Source organism: Cebus imitator, unplaced genomic scaffold, assembly GCF_001604975.1.
Source record: "Cebus imitator isolate Cc_AM_T3 unplaced genomic scaffold, Cebus_imitator-1.0 Scaffold43, whole genome shotgun sequence".
NCBI classification, from domain to species: Eukaryota; Metazoa; Chordata; class Mammalia; order Primates; family Cebidae; genus Cebus; species Cebus imitator.
The window spans coordinates 1,347,966-1,357,595 of NW_016107358.1; positions in this window are offsets into that span (position 1 = coordinate 1,347,966).

Genomic DNA, 9,630 nt, shown 5'->3' on the forward strand with positions numbered 1-9,630 from the left:
GTGCAGTCATTCTAGAATTTATGTTCAAGTGCTGGGAAGCAGAAAAACTGGCAGTTAAGACTGACTAGGAATATGAAGTTAATGTGAGGAAACACTGAGAAATGCGGCTGAAAATATAAAGGTCAGAGTGGAAGGCCTTATCTGTCACTCTGTCTCAAAGACTGCTTAATTGAGGCTATCTCTTAAGTATCAGATGGTTTTCTCTACAGATTTTTAAGCAGGTTGTTATGTGATTCCCAGCCACATAACCTTCACAATATTAAGTAGACTTTAACTCATTAAATATTATAGGTCTTTTTTTGTTGTTTGTTTGAGACAGAATTTCACTCTGTCGCCCAGGCTGGAGTGAAATTGGGCAATCTCGGCTCACGGCAACCTCTGCCTCCTGGGTTCAAGTGATTCTCTTGCCTCAGCCTCCTGAGTAGCTGGGACTACAGGCATGTGCCACCATGCCCAGCTGATTTTTCTTTTTTTTTTTTTTTTTTTTAGTGGACACGGGTTTTCACCATGTTGGCCGGGATGGTTTTGATCTCTTGATCTCACAATCTGCCTGCCTCAGCCTCCCAAAGTGATGAGATTACAGGCGTGAGCCACCATGTCTGGCCAAATATTACAGGTCTTATAAACACTCAAAAATTATCACATTACCCCACAGGTATGTACAAATACACAAACACACACACACACACACACACACACACACACACACACACACAGATTTCAAGGTAAACATGTAATAGCATTGTTTAACAAATATTGCTAATGCAAATGATATTATAAAGACAATAGTCAACAAAGTGTGAAGAAGTAAGATGACTGTTAAGAACTCAGAATAATCATTGAGTTAGTAAGCCAGGAGTAACTTTCGCCCTATTCTGTAAAAATAAGCTTATTGTTGATTTGCCTTCTTCTCTCTACACAAACTATAAAGATGGATCATAGTATAATGTAGGCAATATTCCTCAGTACTATTAAAGTCCACAAAGTAAGAAAGACAGCAGAATAAAAGCTGTCTTCTAACAACTGATTCTGTCAGTGAGTCTCTACAGGGGATAAGAACATCTGATCTGTATCTATCTGCTTTGAATAACAATCTTCCACTTTTAAGGCTATAAAACTAGCTTCAATAAGCCTTTATGGAGCATCTATTCTAAGCCAGTTGCCATTCTGGGCTCTGATGGAAAGAGTAAGGGGGACACTGTTGAGAAACCCATACATTTCATATAAGGCAAACCATGTATAAATGCTAATACAGTCAGTTCCAGACTTAGGATGGTTCGATTTACAATTATTTGACTTTATGCTGGTGCAAAAGCAATAGTATTCAGTGGAAAGCATCCAGTATGCTTGCCCAGGATGCTGGGCAGTGGCAGCAAGTTGCAGCTCCCAGTTAACCACATGATCACAAGGTAAACAACCAATACCCTACAGTGTACTGTGTTGCCAGATGATTTTGCCTAACTGTAGGCTAATGTAAGTGTTCTGAGCATGTTTAAGGTAGGCTAGGCTAAACTATGATATTTGATGGGTTAGATGTAATAAATGCATTTTTAACTTGTGGTGTTTTCAAGTTATGATGAACTTAGGCTGTAATCCCAACCTGAGTCGGGGGCATCTGTAATAGTTTTCACTGGATTCGGGATGGAGGTTTACTCTTCAGTGTCAAGGCAAAAAATCATGGGGTCACTGAGGCAGTGAAACATAAGTTGGAATTTGAAGGATGGTTAGAAATTGCATAGTTTAAAATGTTTTCTGCATTAAGAATACTTTGAGAAATTGTTTAATTGGAAAGATAATTTAGGCCAAAAAAGGTAAGAAAGGACCTAAAACTCGGCCAAGTACCATATTCAGGAAACAGAGCTAATGCAGTCTTTTTAGTTACAAGTCAATTTTATATATTATCTCACTAAGCCTCACGGCAATATGTGAAATAAAAATAATTTATTTCTATCACTCAAATTTTTAAAAAAGAAAATGACTAGGCTGCATGACATAGTAGATAACTTAGGCGCAAGGGTATTCATCCTCAATGTGCATACTGTTATCAGTACTATAAGCTGCCTTAACAGAATAAAGGGGGAGGTGTGGAGAAAATGGGAATGTGGAAGAGGGTTTCCATGATGAATGTGAGAGCCATATGCTGGGGTATAATAATAGAAAAGACTGGCTTTGGATAAGATGGGAATTTTAGAAGTTGACTGCCTCAGATACATTCCTGCCACGCCTTTTGCTCTTGTGTAATTTTTGGTAAGTGATTTAGCCTCCCTAGACCTCATTTTATCTTCTATAAATTTGAAATGATAATATTAATAACTATCTCCAAGAGCTATTGTGAGAAACAAGAGGCATAAAATGCTCAGCACAATGCCTGTAACTTTCTCAGAAATTAATAGTTATTAATCATTATATTTATAAATCTTATTACAACATTTATTGCACAATGAATAATAGAACTGTACTACGATTAGTGCTGCCTTAGAAAACTCAAATGTGGAGTGACCTTAGTTAGGTAAGGAATCCCAGGACCATCTCAAACCCCCATGGTCTGATGCTTAGACATTGGGGAATCAAATTAGCTCTATTCTATTTGTAACTCCAGGAATCTACAGAGCTTTCTCATTAATAACACCTCATGATTTCTATACCCAATTACACCATATATTTAATTCTTCCTTGTAGTGAAGTTCTTTCAAAAGTGGTTGTAGTTAATTATGTAAATATATTTTGCCTTACTCCCATCCCCATCTAACTGAAAACTCCCTAGTGGTGTGGACTAGGCTAAATTTATCTTTGTATACATCTTTATGACTAGTGCATAGTAGAACTTTAACAGTCATTTTTATAATGAGTGTTAGTCCTAAGTGGATGGAGAAATTATAAAATTTTAGAAAATCTCCCAAGGGTCTCATCATTTTTTACCCTTTTTCCCCCCTATCCTTTATAAATAATTATAGAGTTCATTATAGACCCGGAATCTAAGTTCTCTGAGATCTTGCCGGTCCAGTTTTTAAATCTTAAGAATGGAGGACTCTTAAGGACTTGCTTTTCATTTTAGCCTATAAAAATAATAAAGCTGTGTTCTTAGTTCAAAGACAATAGATATGAGTTAGGTGATCTTTCAAGTGATGGGAATTTAAGCATGTCCTTTATGTCTCAGTGAAACTACAGAGAGATTCTCCAGCCTCAATGACCCTATTATCTAACACAGGAAAAGTGTCAGAATAGGTCATTTTTTGACAGAGAAATAGAAATGGGAAGAGAGCACTGTAAGTGAAGGAAGAAGATTTGGGAACACAGATTTATTATTTTTGCTCTCTGTGACTGAATAGAATGCACTTTGTAAAAGAATGTAAAATTGCCACCCTTTACAAAGTATTTTCACAGATACTTAATCTTCTGACGGGATTGTAAAACAGGTTATCTTTATTATTTTCATATTACGGCAGAGATTATAAGGCATTATGTTACTCCATATTGTCTGAAAATAAGTGGTCAGAAAAATGACCAACCACTTAATGGTAACATAATATTAGCAAACTCTCAGAAATATTGCCTCTGTTGCAGATCTTTGAAATAGCAGAATGCCATTTTTTTTTTACTTTTCAATGTCTCATGTAAGTGATTTACCTTTTAATTGGTGGCATTTTGATTTTATAAGATTACATTAGAAGATTGTTATTTTCTGATAGTAATGTATTTTATTTTTTGAAGAGGACTGGCAATTATTTCTGATTTATTATGTTCTGGAAGTCTGATAGGTCTTATAGCAAACAATTATAATTTCACAAAGATAATGAGCTGTTCTAGTTTTTCTTCTGGACCATTTGTAAAATGTGTCTTTATGGTAAACTGTTCATCCTAAAACCTGTTCAAGTGTAAAAATAACGCCTTAAAATAATGTTTTGTTTTCAAAGAGAACTTTTAGTGAACTCAAAATAAGGAATATGGAAACAAAGTAGAAAAGTATCAGTATCTAGCTTTTGAATTGTCAATTTACTGATTCTAAACTTTTTTAGGAAATTCATACTTGAGTTGATTTGGAGGAAGATCTCTATTTTAATCTCAATTTTAACATTGTTTTAATATTATCAAAGAAAATTATGCACCAAAACTGATAGTAACCAGATCAGTTAGGATTTTTTGTGCAGCAAATAATACAACTCCTGGCTCAAATAGAATTTTAAACTGAATAAATGGTTTCAATTTTAAACCACTAAGTTTGGGGGAAGTTTGTTATGCAGCAAGTGCTAACAGATAAGTTCACGTATCTGGAAATCAAGAAGTAGAGTAAGCTTCAGGGTGGATTGATACAGTTGACACATTTTTAAAGATCATCAAGGAATCAGATTCTTTATCTTTTTTCCTCATCCAGTCTCTGTGTTAGCTTTATTACAAAGTAACAGTTGTTTCTGGTAAGTCATCAGGAAGGACATAATTAAGAGAAAATATCTTGCGTCTTCTCTTCTTTGCAAAGAAAACAGCTCTTAAATTGTGTCAGGGTAATATTTCCATGCAGAAATTTCTTATCAGTGTTCCTAAGGAAACTTACATGTTTTTAAAATCCTGTGCCCCAGGAAATATCAGCTGAGAAATTTGGAAAATATTTAAAAAATTGCAATTTTCATGCAACGATAAAAACTAATGGCAAAATGAGATGTTACTGGTAAGAAGAAATCTGCTGATGGTAAATCAAAAAGAAGAAAACGCTGACATGTGGCATCAAAGTTAAGGCAAACATATCTGGGATCTGGGACAGTAGTATCAAGGAGAGAAGTGGTCACCATTGACCTAATCCGCCTTGCCCATAGCTGTTGCTGTGTTATAGGTGTATGCCTCTAGTCGTGTGCATAGCTAGCAATGAGCCATACTTAAAAAACAAAATAAATAAGTTTACATGTAAACTTTATTCACATTCTATGAATGTTATCCCAAAACAGTAACAAGTCTTTCGCTGAAATAATCTTGTCAGAGGATTAAGTGTATCTGTGTATCTAGAAAAATTAGCTGGGCGTGATGGTATGTGCCTGGAGTCCCAGCTACTCCGGAGACTGAAACAGGAGAATCAGTTGAACCGGAGTGGTGGAGGCTTCAGTAAGCCGAGATTGGGCCACTGTACTCCAGCCTGGGTGACAGAGGGAGACTTAAAAAAAAAAAAAAATTCATAGTCAACAAGAGTTAATACTGAGAGGTATTAAAAATCATCACTTTGAAAAAAAAATCATCACTTTGGCCATCCGTCTAATTTCTCTAACTGGTCGCATTGGCTAGTTTCTCTACAATAAACATGCAATCCCAGTGGCACGTAACATTCATATCTCTAGAATGACTGAAGTTTGGCTGACCAAGTTCATACTGTGTTAAGTAGCATGGCTCTGCTTATTACTGTAAGTAGTTTAGCTCAGCAGCTCTGTTCCATGCATCTTGTTTCGTCAGCCAGCTTACTGCTTATGTTCTTCTCAAAACAATGGCAAAGGCAGAAGAACAAGTCATGTAGTTAAAGCAACCTTCAAGTGGGCAGAAAAATATTTTGTTCACAATGAGGCCAACCTCTGGGCATAGATGAGGAAGGCACAGAGAATGCAGCTAATAATTTAATCTGATAAAAATTAAAGTCACTTTCCCTATAGCACACTGATCACAGATACTACCATATTAGTCTTTCTGTATGATATGTTTAAAATGCTTGTCTCCAGGAATGCCTTATGGATAGGTACCACTTAAAGAGCACAAGCTCAAATGATATATTACATAGAATATTATTTTGCCCTGTCTATTTAAATTTGCTGACCTTGCATATCTAGATTCAACTTTGAATCCTGTCACTAGTTACCTCTATGATTTAGGACAGTGTTTCTCCAATGTTAACATGCATCAGAGTCACCTGATGGGCTTGTTAAAACAAGATTTCTGGGCCCTAGTCCCAACATCTGATTCAACAGATTTGGCGGACCTTATGCTGCTCGTGCCACATTTCGAGAAATATTTATTTAATGCACCCATTAAAAAGTGAATCACTAATAACTATCTGATAACTGGTTTCTGTTTTAGGAGTCCCCAGGATTCCTTTCTCTTTATTTTCACTTTTTTCAATTTTAAAGATAAATGGTTTTCCTGACTCTGTCCTACTTGCTCCATCTTCTATTCACAGACACAAATAAATCTGAGGGGATTTTTTACTTCAGCTGACTTGGGTGATTTACAAGTAGTGGTTCTCAAGCTTTTATGAATATCAGATGAGCTTGTTTGCCTCATCAGCTAACTGAGCACTTGGAGAGGAATCTGCCTTCCTATTAATTAAAAGCTTCCAGTATTTAAATGCATCAATGTAAATATGATTCATTTCAGCAAACAGGTATTCAGTTCCCACTCTAACTCCCCCAGCTAAATGAGAAATCAGTAGAGTTAAGAAAAGGTCTCTACTAATCTTTATATTTTTTAGTGAATTCCCTAAAGCAGCAGACATCTATTACCACAGACTAAAAAACTAACAAAGATACAATAAAAGTAAAAACCATTCATGTCTTCAGATGTATTTAGGAGATGGCAAAGGCCAGAGCTGGTAAACATAATTTTCAAAAAGAAGTGTGAAAACGCAGACTGAAGAGCATGGAAAGGGCAGTGATAGGAATCTGTTTACATCTTGCTAACGCTGCTCTAATAACAAAATGCTGCTCAAAAAAACAAAAAGCAAATTTATTTAGGAGCTGAATACTCTTCTAAATTAATAGGGCTTTTTAAAAAGAATATTTTCCATCTTGATGTTTTAATCATGTTTGCATAACATAACTAAATCTAATATTCAGGGACTGTAAGAATAGCAAATATTATCCATTTTACAAATGAACTAATCAGGATATTGGAAACATGTTCTCAATATCACAGACTGACTCAGTAACAAAGATAGAACCAAAATAATTGATTGGTGACTCCTTCTATCATTCCAGGACTCATATCCTGAACAAATTTCCAATTTCTCTCCTTCAGTGAAAAATGAAGATTTTTTAAAAAACACTAAAGCCAGAAGTTATTCACCAATCGTGCCAATAAAAATGGAGGGAACATTTAAAAAACAATCTAAAATAATTGATTTGTGACACCTCCTATCATTCCAGGATTCATGTGCTGAGCAAAATTTCCAGTTTCTCTCCTTCAGTGAAAAATAAAGATTTTTTTTTTAAATACTAAAGCAAGAAGTCATTAACCAATTGTGCCAATGAAAACAAAGGGAACGTTTTAAAAAGTCCACTTTCTTTTTTCTTTTTGCTGCAAACATTATTAGCATAACCATTCATAAAAAGTAATCTGATTTTGCCTATTTTAGTTTTGCCTCCATATTCTTATTAATTACTGCTGCACATCTTTTCAAGGTACTTATTTATAACGGAGTGTTAAAAATAACGATTTACATTTGTAAGGCAAATCCACCCAAGGGAAAAAAAAACCAATGATTATTGCTCTCCTTTGATCAACTTCCTCCCTTTTCCCAGCGGCTCTCTTCCTTCAGCCTCTGGTAGCAATCCTTTCACGCTTTACTTCTATGCGTTCCACTTTTTTAGATTCCACATATAAATGATATTATGAGGTATTGGTCTTTCTGTGCCTGGTTTATTCCACTTAACATAATGTTCTCCAGGTTCATGCATGTTGCACATGACAAGATTTCTGTTTTTTAAAGGCTGAACAGTATTCCCTTGTATACATTTCTTAGTCTGTTCTTCCCGCTGGATTGGGTAATAAAAAAAATAATAAAATACCATTGGACTGGGTAATCTATAAACATTTGAAATTCGTTTATTAGACTGGGTAATTTACAATAATTAGAAATTTGTTTATCCCAGTTTTGGAAGTCAGGAAGTTCAATATCAAGACTCCAGTAAGCTCAGTGTTTGCTGAGGGCTATTCCATCAATGTTGTCTTCTCATGGGGGCATCCTCACATGACAGCAGGGGGAAGGGCAGATAGGATAGTAGCTCTTTTTGTCTCTTTTATAATGTAACTGAATTAATCTCACTCATGAGAGCAGAATCCTTATGACTTAATCACTTCCCAAATGCTCCACCTTTTAAGACCAATAGACTGACACTTGTTTCAATACATGAATTTGAGGGGACACATTCGGACTATGGCAATAGATATATATATATATATATATATATATATATATATATATATATAGTGTGTGTGTGTGTGTATGTATATGGTGTCTGTATATATATACATCATATTTTCATTATCCACTTATTTGTTAATATACACAATTGTTATTTGTATTTGTTAATATACACAATTGTTATTTGCCACTTGAAAATAAAGTTTAAACAACCACAATGACTCTTTCAGAAAATATGGAGACAGAAAACTAATACTCCAATTTCAGAATCAAAATTTTTTTTTAATGTGCAATATTTTTTGCAGTTGAAAGAAAATATTTAAGATCTAAAAGACTAGAGACTGAAAAGTCATTGAAGATATTTTGATTTAATACTATTGATTTATAAATGAGAACTTTTTCCAGAAGTTACAAACAATATGTTATTTGTCTGTGATGTAAATGATATTCATTCGCTGGTTATGGAGTTGAGGGGATCTAGAAAATAGTGGAGAGATGGCTTTGGAGAGTCCCTACATGTGCATCAGATTTGAGAAAAGCATTTTAAAGGAAAGTGTGAGCAAAACTACAGATGCAAACTTTAGGGCATGTATAGAAAAAGAAGATATTTTCATATGGATTTTATATAAAGGAGTAATGAGAGACAGTCTTTAAAATTAAACAGGATCTTTACAAGCAGACCAGACTTTGGAGTCTAGGAAGTCTCTCTCTTGCGTTTCTCTGTCTCACTGATTGCAATGCCATTCTTAAACTGGGCACGATAAATTTCACTTAAGCATTCAATCGACTCATTTGTTCTTTCTTTAGATTTTCATTGTAATGTTCAGAATTATTTAGAATCTGGCCATTTGATAAGAATTCTGTGAAGAGCTCTAAGTTAGGCTATGAGAATACAAAGAAAGCATGGCTCCTTTCTTTGAGGGACCTGCAGTTAAGTGGGACAGGGAGCTGTGTAAGCAAAGAGTTCAAATACAAATTAATAAAAGCTAAAATGTAGGTTTGTATCAGGCAGCTGAGGAACCATTAATTTTTCCTGAAAGACTTCCCAGAGAAAGTTACATCTAATTTAATGCTTAAAGAAGAAGGGGTTTTCCAGTTGGACAAAGAGGAGGAAGAATATTCCAACACAGCATTTATAAAGGGCAAGAGGCAGAGACAGAGCAAAATTAGAGCAGGAAATTATAATGATCACAAGTATTTAAATACTATTAGGGAAGAAGTGTTAGGAATATGGCTTTTATCCATAGGACTCTTTTTCCTCTCACAGTCCCTGAAGGAAAGAAATGCACAAGGAAACAAAGAACACAACATGCACACTTTCTGATTGATGAAGGCTTTACTCCAGATTGCGGGACTGTATTACGTTGTCCTGTATCACACACCCTGAGTGGTTTCTTTATCCGACCGAGAGGACGAATCATTTTTCTTCCCAATACCTTCATACCACAATGTTAGAATTTACCAACTCAATGAGATAAAATACCATTTCTGCTTTCACTAGAGGAATAGAAGAGAGAGCT